Source organism: Anticarsia gemmatalis, chromosome 12 (genome assembly GCF_050436995.1).
Source record: "Anticarsia gemmatalis isolate Benzon Research Colony breed Stoneville strain chromosome 12, ilAntGemm2 primary, whole genome shotgun sequence".
NCBI lineage: Eukaryota > Metazoa > Arthropoda > Insecta > Lepidoptera > Erebidae > Anticarsia > Anticarsia gemmatalis.
The window spans coordinates 8,764,497-8,778,491 of NC_134756.1; the positions used below are offsets into that span (position 1 = coordinate 8,764,497).

General features: G+C 33.4%; 1 protein-coding gene across 1 annotated transcript in view; it reads right to left on the minus strand.

The window, feature by feature from the left end:
* Positions 1 to 13,995, minus strand: part of LOC142977111 (G-protein coupled receptor moody) — a 107,870-nt gene that overhangs the window by 37,187 nt on the left and 56,688 nt on the right. The window lies entirely within an intron of this gene.

The window sequence follows — 13,995 nt, forward strand, 5'->3', positions numbered from 1 at the left end:
TCAATGGAAATCGAAGCATGAAATTATCATATTTAATTTGAAGTATAATGTAAGCATTACACGTGTAGAAGCGGGATCACGAGCTTGTGTCAAAAATTTTACATTTTTAGTTGCATATAGATTAATTGCCTTTTATAAAAAGATAATTAGTATGTAGTTATTTTAGAAAAAAAAAAACTCTTTAATGTATTATAATTAATACTACCTGACACGGCAAACGTTGTTTTGCCATATAATTTAAAAAAAAGTGTCAATTAGGGGTATGAAAAACTAGACGTTGGCCGATTCTCAGACTTTCTCAATATGCTCACAAAATTACATGAGAATCGGTCTAGCCGTTGCAGAGGAGTACGGTAACTAACATTGTGACATGGAAATTTTATATGTAAGATATACCTATAATAAAATAATAAACCTTCAGGCGCCATCGAAAACACCATTTCAACTTTACTAGGTGACAACACTTCAAAATATATTAACAAAGTTACGAGAGTTTTCATAACTGTTTCAAGTGCTATGTGGGTGCTAAAAGAGTACCTAAGTTGTACTAAGACAAACATTGTACGAACCAGTCATAACAAGAACTTTTATAATACATTCCACCCACGATCCAGCTGACATAACGATGACAACGTGGAAACTGAGAACATGTTTGCTAATACTGAGATCTTCAAGTGAGTTCAATGTCCGATGGAACAAAATGTCAATGATAGTCCATTAATTATTACCTTTACAAATTGCTAATAATCTATAGTTTCTGCTTACATCTATGAGCAAAGGCGTGATTTGATATATGTACATCTAATGTTAATACAAGAGGTCTAAAGCGCGACTGTAAATTAAACGTTACGATACTAAGCGGCTTATACATACACCATTCAAACAAAATAAAGGTTTTTATAAAGATGCGTTCCTAAAATTCCTAACGCAATAAGTTTCAAGAGCGCACAAATATCCGACTCCATAAATGTGCCCTTACAAACACATTTTACGCTGAACTTGGATTACAATAATAATGTAATATATGATCTCAAACTCTCGACTAACTAAAGCGGGCTGCAAACGATAAAGTGTTGTTATAAATCAGTGGAATGTAGCTTCTCCCGCAGATTTTCACGTAATAACAACGGAGTTTGTGAGAGAAACTGCGTAATACTTTGTAATTCATATCTGCTACAGTAATCGATGACTGTGGCGGTCCGTGACACGGTTTTTTCTCAACATCATTTGAATGATCGCTGTTGTTCTGCCTATGGACTGTTAAAAGAGGCATTTGTGAAAAAATACATCCTATTTTTCAAACTGACAGGGCGGTAGCTTTTATTCGAACTGACGTTTGAGTTCGGAATATGCAATAGGTTTTAAATATTTAATGTAGGCATTTTTGTGGTAGGTTTTTTCGGAAAGGTTAGGTTTCAGCTGTTAAGAAAAATTAAAATTTTAGGTCTTTACATAACTGTTAACAGATTTTTTTTATGGTTTCAAACTGATGCTGAATAAAGGTTACCTAAATGGCTGTAAAATTTCGCCTCTGTTATGGGACTTTACATAACGGGCCAACTAAAAGTCAGGTGTAATATGATGCCCTGCAGATGATCTCATCACTAAAGTAATTGTTTACGGAAACTCAAGTACATTATATACATTGTTATCAATTATTCTCGCAACAAAATTCAAAGAACCAATACCAATATTGTATTACTGTAATTTTGCAATTTATCTGCGTTTTGTATTTCATTCTATTCAATTCTCAGTATTCCTATTACGTAACACATAACCAAGACAATGTCTTTTATTTAACTGCGTCCATTGTTACGCTTTAGAAATGGTTAGATTCTAGAAAGAATTCAAAGTTAAATACGTTTCACAAATTAGCCACTATCTGTGAATATATTGTGACTGTACAAAATGTATGCAGTTCGTCGCTTGAATAATTCTTCTACTGAATAATATCAATCCTTCGTTTTATATTTCAGAGCTTTTTGCGTGTTCTTTTTACTCCCTAAGGTTATTTTACGACGAGGTTAGCTCCTCGACGAACCAAGAATTTATTAAATTATCTTACTCAGGTTTGTCCCTAAGGATAGACAAAGAGGTATCTTTGTCTATCCTTTTTTTACTACGTAAAGTCTGGTCAATCCACGAAAATGAACATAGAAAAATAGCTCGTATTTTCTGATAATATCACTACCAAAACAGGCAGTATTAATTGCTTTACCGTTCCTACGATTCGCACCTTTTATTTGTTTAGATCTAATCGTAATTTATATGTCCAAGTCTCGTAATAAATTATCACGGAGTGCTTACAACTCACTTGGTGCCTATTAACAACGTTTTTCTCCCAATGTAATAACTTTCTCGGAAATCGCGGATTTGCACAAATGGATTAATTTATCTAGTTTTCTGTTAATATTCGAAGGTAGGCCAGATAAATGAGATAAATGGAAGTGTTTTTGTATCTCTTGTTTGTGAGAATGGCCGACTATTAATCCGATTTGTCCAAGACTAATATCATGTTTATGGCTAAACTAGCAGAAGCTGACGACTTGACCTGGGTTGTTTTTTACTATCGTAAAAATAACAATATCCTTTTCTACAGCATCCTACCATATTCATCAAAATCAGCTCAGCAGCAGCGCGATTCTCTACAAACGGTACTATCGAGTATTAAGAGTTTGACGTTTAAAACGTGCTGTAAAAATAATACCGACGGCGCCCGCTAGAGGCCAATAATTTCTCGGTAGCGAGCCGGTTGTCCATAAAATCGATAGTGGTAGAGAATTGCGCTACATTTATCGTGAGGGACCAACAAGTGAACGCAATATACGCGTTGCATGGAAAATAATTAGGTACGGTTTTTTGTTTTTATGTTTGAAAACTTTTTAGTTCTAAAGCTCACACACATTAGCATACCATTTTAACTCTGTGTTATTCTTAACTCTGAACCGAGTACGTATTTTCAATAAAGTAGCTGCAGGAATATTATTTACTTTTCAAAGCAAATATTAAGTTAAAGATAGCTTTCCTTTACCGTTTGTTCTTGCATGATATTGTGCAAGACTTGTTCACGTGTGTTTTATGTTAGAAGTTATACGAAAGGTAGATGGGTAGACGGGAGCCGAGTCCAAATCCCCGGTGAGATAAATATTTGCATGATCAACAGTATCCTCTGTCTGTCCTGTTTTCAGATTTGCATCCGACATACCGATTATGTTTCGAGGGATATAAGACTGAATATGTTAAGTTAAATTACTTAAGTCACAATTAATATACTAAGTCAAATAAAGATAATCGATAAACATCAGCAGGCAAATCAAAATAAAAAGCGCTCATCATTTGTTTTTGAGTCATGCTCATTTTTACCCTTTAACAATGGTAGTTCATATGAAATACAAATACTTATGGAAATACAAAATATGTATTTTGTCAATTTTCGCCGAATGAAATAAAATAAACTATTTTCGCCGAATGTTCAACAATATTATTCCATGAACATACATTTACAACTATATAAAAGAAATCTAAGTAACGATTCCATAATATTCAGTACTCTATTGTAACGTTTCCTTTGAATTGCTTATAGAATAATACATAAAGGTTGTGTTACAATAGACGATTACTCTATACATACTCGACAACTATGTAGACCTATTACAGAATAAGGCTTTGTTCAGAATGAAAATATAACAGGTTTTAGGTCTGGCCTACTTTATTGAAATTATAAATATAAATATATTCTGAGCCTGTACAAGTAAGTTTGATTTTTTCTATTATTGTTAAAAACCTTATTGTATCGTTCATATAGTACGACTGTTATCGTGACACATATTCTGAGTTGACATAAATACCGGAGTAAAACTAAAAGTAAATAGTTTCCTGTAAACTGCTTATTTTTATTTCAATTTAAAATCACGGGTTACAGTAAGGAGCCTTTGCCAAACTTTGATTTCAGGATTATGAACAGTTCATTTGTATGTACTAAAAAAGATCTTGCCAGTTTTTCTTACCAACTTTCCTAGCAAAACTTGAAACATTTAAAAACCGTATCTTAAACAACCACAACAACATTGTGAGATATGCTTGAATTCATCAAGAAATTAGTACCGATGACTTAATTTGCGAATGCTAAAAACTAAATTGCAGTGCCTTTATTTACTTAAATGATAAATTTGTACACTGACTCAACCGCATGACACAATCACCTATTTACCAAGAACATTCATTATTTACAACCAAATAATGGCATCCTAATTAAGTGTTAGAGCAATTCTCAGTAGAGCTACAGCCAGCTAGCCTTTCAGTGTGATGCGGTAATTACTAGCCGAGGCGAATGTATTGATAATTACTATGTTGCGAGTGGAAATTTTAGCCTTTGATTTCATACATATAATATGCTTATTATTGAGTTGTAAAGGAGGATTACTTCTTTTGTTATAAGATTACACATTTGCTGAATTAAAATCAATCAGCGTATGCTAACCTAGTGCAGAGCAAATGCCGTCTGTTATTAATGTAGGTTTATCATTAAAAAAAGATAAAAAAAATAACCAATTACTGTCCCGCTACTGGGCAAGGGTCTCCCCCCGTAAGTAAAGACAACGTGCCGTTTATGTTGTTGTAGCATATTAATGTTTTTTTTTTTACTTTATATTATTATACAGTTGTACAATACCGGACTTAATCCCTATAGGCATATGAAAATTGTATGATCAACCGAAACTGCGTCGCCGCCGCCGTCGCGTCGCATCGGTCCGTTGATTTCACACGATACTATGAAATTGTTATTTAATCTCGTTTAATTGAAAGTAATTGTATGCAAATTTCCGGTAATTAAATCGTTTGTGCCCATTTAATATTTATTTAAGTAAATTAATTTGGTGGTATATGGAAAAGCGCAGGTTATTATTCTTGCCGCAAATCAGTGCTTGGTAATGTATTTGCAAATATTTTACATTAAATTCGTGGCTTCAACAGTTACACGAGTATTAAACACTACCAGGTACTAGAGTATTTACATTCCCTATATAAATATATGAACTGTTAAACAATTTTGATATACAGCAATATTAGTTTGCAACTTCCCGACAGCTATGAATACATGCACTTCGTAATACCGTGCTCTAAATCCTTCAGAGCAGGGTTCATAAATAATATAATTTATATAATAGATCGTTCCAGCTAGTCAACGCATGTAAATAAGGGATATGACGTCACTATGTGGTAATCAAATCTAACCACGAACGACCGTGTTCGCCGGAAGAACTGCTAATTAATAAATTATAATAAAACTGGTTGGAATATTATTTTGTTCATGGCTGATTCTGAATAATTGGGGTCATGGATTTGACGTACTATTCAAAGGACTTTTGATATTTTCCATCATAATAAAGTTACTTTGGGACTAAACAAGCTTAGTCAATAATTTCGTAGATAAATAAACAGTTTCCTTTGAAGGAATTCTCTAGAAAATTTCATTAACGAAATTCATTTTTGTGTATGAACATTTTGCAAAAGATATTTTCATCGGAAATGAAGATACGTCGTGTTTCATTCAACGTGCGGATATTTAATATTGTATATCTTTTGATGGCGCCAGAAATAGATAGAAAGGTCGATGATACGTCAACGGAGGGCTTTATCAAAATACGGCTAATTTGTTTCATAGCAAGCTGAGTCCTCAGCTCGACCCCGGGTCAGAGAAAAGGGCATTAAAGGGATTATGTAGCGAACGACTTAGGTCATGACACGGAACGATATTAAAATTATAATTACTTATTAAATAAACTTTGCAAAATTTATACTCTTTAAGGATTACGTTATAATATATTTTATTCTTGTACATGTACTTATGTCGTACTTCAATAATCTTCATTTTATTAGCTGCGAACAATTCGTGGCATAAATAATGTTAAAATGTTTCATGTTAGTACAATATTCAGTCAACAACATTTTTAACGTTGTGCACGTGTAATTTTACTGACAACAAATACACAGCTTGTATGTTTAAAATTTTAAATATATTGATAGCATAGTGTATTAAAATAGTGATACTAGTTTACATAAGTGGATACTATGAAAATTCTTTAATATTCATGTGAGTGAAAATATCGCAAACTCGTAAAAAGGCAGGCTTTCATTAAGGCGTCAAAGAATAAGGTTAAACTTAGTTAGAAACGACCTCAATCGGAAGTTTTTTTCTGTCTAGTCTAATCAGCGAGCTCCAACTCCGAGATAATTACGAACCTTTACTTTTTGCGGACTTTATTAAAAGATTTGATCAGTCTGCATGAAAGAGTTTACTAGCTATTTTATAATTATTATCTTAGGAATTAGATTGTTCTATTAGTTTTGTTAGTTTGAAAGTTTTTTACAAAAAGCTTGATTGCTAACTTTTACCTGTTGATCTGAATTGCATACATTATTTTGTTAGTGAATTAAGTAGCCGGTTCGCTTCCAATTTACAAAAATATTTTATTACTTTTTATCATGTTATAATATATGCTGTTCAATGACAGTTATTTAAGAAAATAAGGGCTACTTTCAAGGCTTCTGGATAAGTGTTGAATAATCTATTCGAGAGATAAAGTAATCGCAAATGTAACACCACTATTAAATTTTCAGTTGATAAGGTAACCAATAAGTTATACAGAACTGAAACAAGATCGTAATAAGTACCTACTTATAAATACCGCATGATTTGCACGAGTGCCTTTACAGGATTTCCTCGTTAGGAACTTGACAGAATTCCTTTGATAGTCCGTGATTGGGGTACTGATCTTTGATAATTAATATGTGTAGTACGGTCATTAATTTTGTCGATATGTCAGCCGTAGTTTGGCTGATATGAGGTCGACGCTTCAACACGTTTGTCCGGCCCATAGCTTAAATTACTGGCGGATCCGTAACGACCGAATATGCCTAAATTACTACAGGTACTAGTTTAATTGCATTGAGGTACCTTACACGATCGACATTTCAGTTATTGCTAGTATTCTGGGACTGTTGGGTTTAACCGATATTCAACCGATATATATTTAAAACAAAGATTGCACTAGATTTCAATATTTCTTGGATTTTATCGTACCTGAAGAAAGTTCAGCAATATTTTTTGTCATTTGCGACTTAATAATTTGAATGATTTTATACCGCATCTCCTGCTAAAAATGCAAGCTACGCATAAATCGAAATAAATAACTTTGCGTTTAAGGCACATCTTTACGACCAATCCTGCTAGTTATAAAAACTAGGTATGCAGATTTATGAAAGAAGTTTTCGAATATTCATATCCTACGTTGATTATACGTAGGTTTCTAAGAACATGCCTACGTTTTAAATATTATAAGGATGGTACGTACAGCACTTTTCCCTTAAGACTTAAAAAGGAACTTTTTACTTTTCATTTTACGTTTCGCAGGAACGAGTTTTCCGGAGTCGGATTAATTTGAACATCTTATGAGGGAATGTAAATATTGGATTTCTTGTTCAAGCAACAAAGAATTAATATCATGTTGGCATATTAAAACTCAACGTAAACTGTTGAAGACAGCAGACTTTATTTAGCAAACAATGATGTAACTCAGTGTGGAAGTCTAATTATGATGTATTTTATACTAAAATGTGTGGTAAACAGTTTTTCAAGGTCTTAATAACAAAGCTCATATTTAATATTAAGCTATACCTGCACTTAATGGCTTCGTAATCAGGAGTGCAATTCTCTACCACAATTGACTATCAACACCAGATTAGTTTTCGGGGAATTTTGTGTGAAAATTTGATAAGCACCTCTGCCGGGCGTGGTAGAAACTATTTTTGTAGTACATTAAAAAATGTAATGAAAGATTTTTTTTACAATATTTGTCCATGTCAAGCCTGTTATTGGTAATATATAATAAATAATAATATACGGTATACAGATTTCCATTTGTCACTGATTTCAAATGCGTCTAAAACAATGATTTAGACTTCTGCGTAGAACGTTACAAAATCAATCGCTTACTTATTGTGTATTGTCTAGACGAGCATCAAAACAATATTATTATGCAGTGTGAATAGAATATGACTTCAATCAGTTAATCTGTGAACGATTGAACTAGATCATTGGTGTTTGTGTACTTGTTATCAGTCATCGGGAGTACATTAATGTAGTGTTTGCAAACAAGTTGTATAATTGTATTATCATATTTAGTGTAATATGTTTTTGTGGCCATTGGTAGTGTTTGCAACTGCCTTTCATGAGGTTTTCAATACCTTTTTATGTTTAAAACCAAAGTATTACTTGTTTATTAGACAAAGTTTGATAACAATAGATAATTTATGTGGCAAAACGTCGATGCTTTTTGTATACCTCAGCTAAGTTCGTTGGGTCTAATAGGCTATTATAATATAAAAATATCATTACAATGTCAATCGTAAAAGATCGAATTTTATAAACATCATCTATTAAAATTCTATTTGACCACTTATGTTGGTAACTATACCAGTAATTTTTCCTATGTTTTATGGTAAATGTTTAAAATATCTGTTGCATACGCAGATTATATTTTATTTAATGAACTAAGAAATAACAATTATTTTATCTATCTCTATAACCAATTAGCCTTTGTAGTCAAGCGCATTCTGCTCGTAAAGGGTTTGCTGCACACTTTGATAAGCGAACAATCTACGTATGGTCTAAAGGATTAATACTGGTCTTTGAATAAGGGAGGCTTAATTGATAAATCAAGCTCAAGACAAGGTCTTCTGATACCTATTACTACTTAAGATGTCAAAAGCTTACGAACTGTATTGGCATTTGTTAATCAACTGGTCAGGCATTTTTTTTTTAGGCAAGGTTGTCGAATATTTTTTTTATAATTCATTGCTGTCGCACTACTAAGTTATGGGTTTAGCCAAAGAATCCGAAGGATTAGGCCTACCACCGTAAAATTGTCTAACGAACTTCCAAAAACGCAAGTACAACATCCATCTGAACACTGAATGTCGACAAATCAAAGTATTGAATAATGACTTGAGAGCGCTGAAGTTAAACTAAACAACCCATAAAAAATTCGACGTTTTGATTACCAAAAGAACCTAAAAAAATAAATTCACACGGATGTTTAGAGACTGAATCATTTCATCTCGGTGGAGTTCAATGACCTTGTCTGTATATGAGTAAATAGGTCAAGCCGTCAGTTTCATTGTTTAGCTATAAATTTTGTAAACTGAGTTTCGTTATAGGATCTTGTTTTTATAGTATAAAGTTTCATGATGTTTATTTACGTTTGAGTACGACTTTTATTATTATCCTGTGAAATATTATCACTTTAGCTTGTAGTTCACACTTTGATTGGCTTCAAGGATAAAGGTGTATAATCCATACTAATATTATAAATGCGAAAGTAACTCTGTCTGTCTGTCTGTCTGCTGCTCAATCACCCCTAAACTACTGAACCAATTTGCATGAAACTAGGAAATTTAATGTTACAAAAACGGGGAAAAATTTCACCCATTCTCTCTTATTGGACGCAAGCGAAGTTGCGCGGGTCAGCTAGTATTTAATACGTCTTAAAACGATAGATAAGCTTTTTTCATTTCGACCACTAAACAGTCCCTAAAGTAAAGACTGACATACATAACTAATATCATTTATATTTTACGGAGAAGCCGAACGACGCATGGAGTTTAGTGAATTGTAGTTTGTAATTCGATAGAATTGTAGATCGGTGATTTTACTACAGTTAGATACTTTTTATGTTACGCCGTAGAGCGCCATTGGTTATGCCCAACTAATTATTGTCCCTTCATTATGAATAAATCATAAGATATTGATCTTAAGATTCGTTTTATCTACTATCAATAATTATCGGAAAGGTGAACGACTCCCCAAAGTGCCAACCCATTCCTTTAATGAAGGATCATTTAATTTGATAGGTAACGAGGGTTGAAAGATCGATCACTACAGATTTCCCTAGACAGATTCTAGTTTTATCCACTTAGAGGCGAATTCGTTGATTTCAAATCAAATTATTTGCTTTAACTTTTGCGCATGCTAGTTAGTTCTAAATGCTTATATTATTTGCCGAATGTTGGCGAGAATACCCGAACCTTCTCGACTTTGCTGGGAGATTTTCGAATGCAAATTGAGTTGAAAGCTGGCCTCGTTGACCCCTGCTGAAACAATCGTCTCTGCCCCTAAATACTCGTAATGTTCGCATGGAACAGTCTGTAAGTATAATGTGGGTATATGTATACATTCATATACTAGTATTCTACTAGGAATATAATGTGAAAATGTTGTAAATATACATAATAATATGTATGTATATTCGACATGTTATATAAGCTTGTGGGACTTTGACGGTTAGGGTATGATAAGGTCTTCGACCTATATATATTCAGACATTAAATTACTGAGTATGTCAAACCGCAACTATCGTCATAGAAACGAAGAGAAAGAGTGTGTCTTAGTATTTATTACCTTTTCACAAAGATCTGCTACGGGGATGAAATAGCTATGCCATGAAAATATTTGACCGTTTCCACCAATACTAAGCTATATAGTGGTGCGAGAAAAATGTGCTATGAAAATGCATCGCTGCAAAGTACTTATAGCTTACAGGCACCCTTAAGTCCGTGAAAGAGGTATAGTTAAATCAATTTTGTAAAACAAATATGGGCCATACACTAGTACTGTAGAATTATTGAGTATTAATTAAATCAGGTCAGCAAAGCCAAAAGTGAATAATAGTTCTAAAATTATTGAGTAATATGAACTTCATTTAAAGTTAATATTATGCTGCAATATTCCTCATAGTATAGTTGAAATAACAGCGTGTGTTTATTTAAATTCAATAAATTTTAACGAGAATACGTGTTACATATTCATGAAAATGTGTTCGTTTTGTTCCTAACAAAGAGGTGTTCTGTTATTTAATATTCTAATACTGGATTTAGCTTTCATAATAACTTTTAACAACTTCAAATTGTTGTACATTATGTAGAGCTAGGATTGTATGTAGATGTTTGAAACAAACGTCAGTCGATCGGCAATAATAAATACATAATATCACGTCTTTTTTCAATAGGGGTAGGCAGAGACCAAATAACGTCACTTAGTATGATCCTTACAAACTTCCTTTGCCTCACTCACATGCATACATTTCGTCATATAAGACCGCCGGTTACAGGTACTACGCACCTGACTTTTTTTTCATTTCAACGGCGATGTGATCTGCGTAAGTCTTTCTAGGGCGCCCCCTCTATATAAAGTAATCAGAAGTCTTTAAAAATAACGTTACAATGTGTTATTTACGTAAAAGAACTTTATTGGTAACGAGAGATCAGTCCTTTTACTTAATAAAAGTCTGTTGTATCTTATTTTGTACTTTTAAAGTAATATATTTTCAAAACTTAGATGAAGCTTGACTACTATTTATGCATAGATATCAATTTGTTGTGGAAAAACTTTTATTAAATCTCCAGACGTCTGCCATTGATATTTCGATGTTTTCGTTTCAGTGCCAGACAGATTTGTGGGTGTCAAAGTAAATATTTTGCAAACAACAATAATATGAGACTTGTATAAAATACATTTACCAATCAAGTTAAGCTTTTGAAAGTATAATATCTTCTTGTTTATGTTTGTTTTTCAATAAGTCAATTACAGAAATAAGTTTTTTGTCTCGAAGGAAACTGATGCGGCATTATATAGGAATTAAAAGGAATACGTAATTGTTATTTAAATTCACTCGCTAATATTGCGAATTTTGATACTTAAGCATGATTTTACGAAATAGTTCCTTTGGAATACTGAAGGGACGTGTATTTTTGCACCAGTGTACTGTGACTCCATAGGAATCAGAAATTGAGCAAGCTGTATTTTAAGCAGCACATAATCATATCTCAGGATCTTATAACAAGAAGGCACAGTAACCGATTAAATTCAAGACAAATAATCAACGCGAAGGCGACACGTTCGAATCGTAACCTAGAACTTGCTCCTTACCATACCAGCAAGTAATTGGAATTACTTCGATTGCTACTTCACTAGGCAAATAGTCAGTCGATTGGATTAGTTCTACGAATTTGTAATACATATAATGAGTACTTTTGTCAAGTACTAACGCTATTTCAGGATTCCTAGTATCGTACAAAAGCTTAAGCTAATCTGTTTATGAGGAATTGCTTTACCATAATAACGAACAAACTGGTGGTTCGGCGAAAACGTGCACTGTCCAAGGCTATGCTGCGTTTAATTCAATGTAATTGTGATGCGATGTAGGTCATTCGGCCGTTTATGCCCTAAATGGTACACACAAAATGGTATTTTGTTACCTGTTTTATACTGTAACTGGTCTGCAATTTTCTGTTCTACAACTTGTCAGAATGCTATTTTAGTTTAATTTATAGTTATTTGTACTTCAGATTTGTGAAATGTCGTTATTTGACTAATATTTATGCTAGGAAAACTTAGTTTTAAAAATAATCTTTTATCGAGGTAAGCTCCAGATACAATTTTAGCATTTTTATTTACATTACCTAAGGACATAAAACCTCATACTGTGTTATTAATATCAAAAATTAAACAAGATCAATCGCAGAAACGTTACACGTTACGTTGAAAGCAATAAAAAATGTAAATATCCACATCTGTAAATCGAAGTCATAGATTATTTCTGTCCAACCTATTTACCTAAGCTCCGTCGTTCGGGTTAATTAAGAACGGGTATTTAAAAATGTTACATGTGTCTAATTCCTGATACATGATGGGAAACTGGAGCGGTCGTTGGCACGTGGTGACGTAGGCACATTACCAGTATATCTTGGCCTCTCGTAACATTGACACTGTAAGAAATGCGAGAGCAGTTAATCTTGCCCATATGGGTCAGACGAACAATGCGTTAGGTTACTTTACGAGTCTGTATATTAAGTCAGATATATCAAGTTGCATGTATTTCGTAACGTTCTAGTAGGCTTTGCCTTTTGTTCTTAAGAATACGTCTGTTTTCTGTACGGTGTCCTCGTTTTACGTGTTTCGTGAGAATTTTCTACGCAGTTTCGTATGAGTCAACTGGACGAAATGGGTTTGTTGTATCCGGTAGAAGTTCAGGTAGGTTTGCCAGATATTCAGTGCAATGAGTAATTACAAAACTGTTTAGAATGCGGTCACTGGGGAATGAGGGAGTGACCAATATTTATGATGCCAATTGGTCTCGAATGTTTCATAAGTATTTGTACAAAATTCAAATAGGATAAGACATTGTTTATACGGTCTTTGTTTGTACAGTTGACAAATATTACTAAAGTTACTCCTAGGAACCTGTTAATGGCTTCTTTGTTGCTTGGTGCGAGCTGTGTAGCTAGAAAAATTCCAATAACGGTCTATATTTTTGTTCTAAATATTTCCGTCTTCAAATCTCGATACTTTCGTCGAAAGCTCGTGATTTATCTTCAGAAATCTGTCATGTTCCCAGTACTGTCACGGGCTCTGTGCCAACCGATTGCGCTTCTCTTTGTCAGGGCTGTCCCTAACTCATTGGATCGCAACAATGCTTTTAATGAAATTTTACATAAAACTTCCCAAACGATTTATTGTACCTACGTAACCTTTTCTTACTGATTAAATATTTTCAGCGCGGTTTTGTTCGCTTGATGACGGTCGTTGTTAGCCCTTGACTTTAAATCATGATTGCTACAATGGCACTCGAATGAATCCGGATTTCGAGAGGATATTTGAAAGGATTTACCTTCGGGAAAACTAATGGAATTTACGGAAGTTGAAATAAATCATTCTTAATTTTTCGACTACGCACATTTTCAACTCAAAAAGACAGTTAGCTCCAAGTTTTTTGCTATAAATTATGACTAAGACAAAGCATTTATTTTGGTTAAATCGCATCATTAAGCTTAATAAAAAATGTTGCAACTGAAGGTAATAAAAAAAATACAGTCGACTTGAGAACCTCCTTTTTTTTGAACTCAATTAAAAAGTATTATAACAATCACAATACGAAA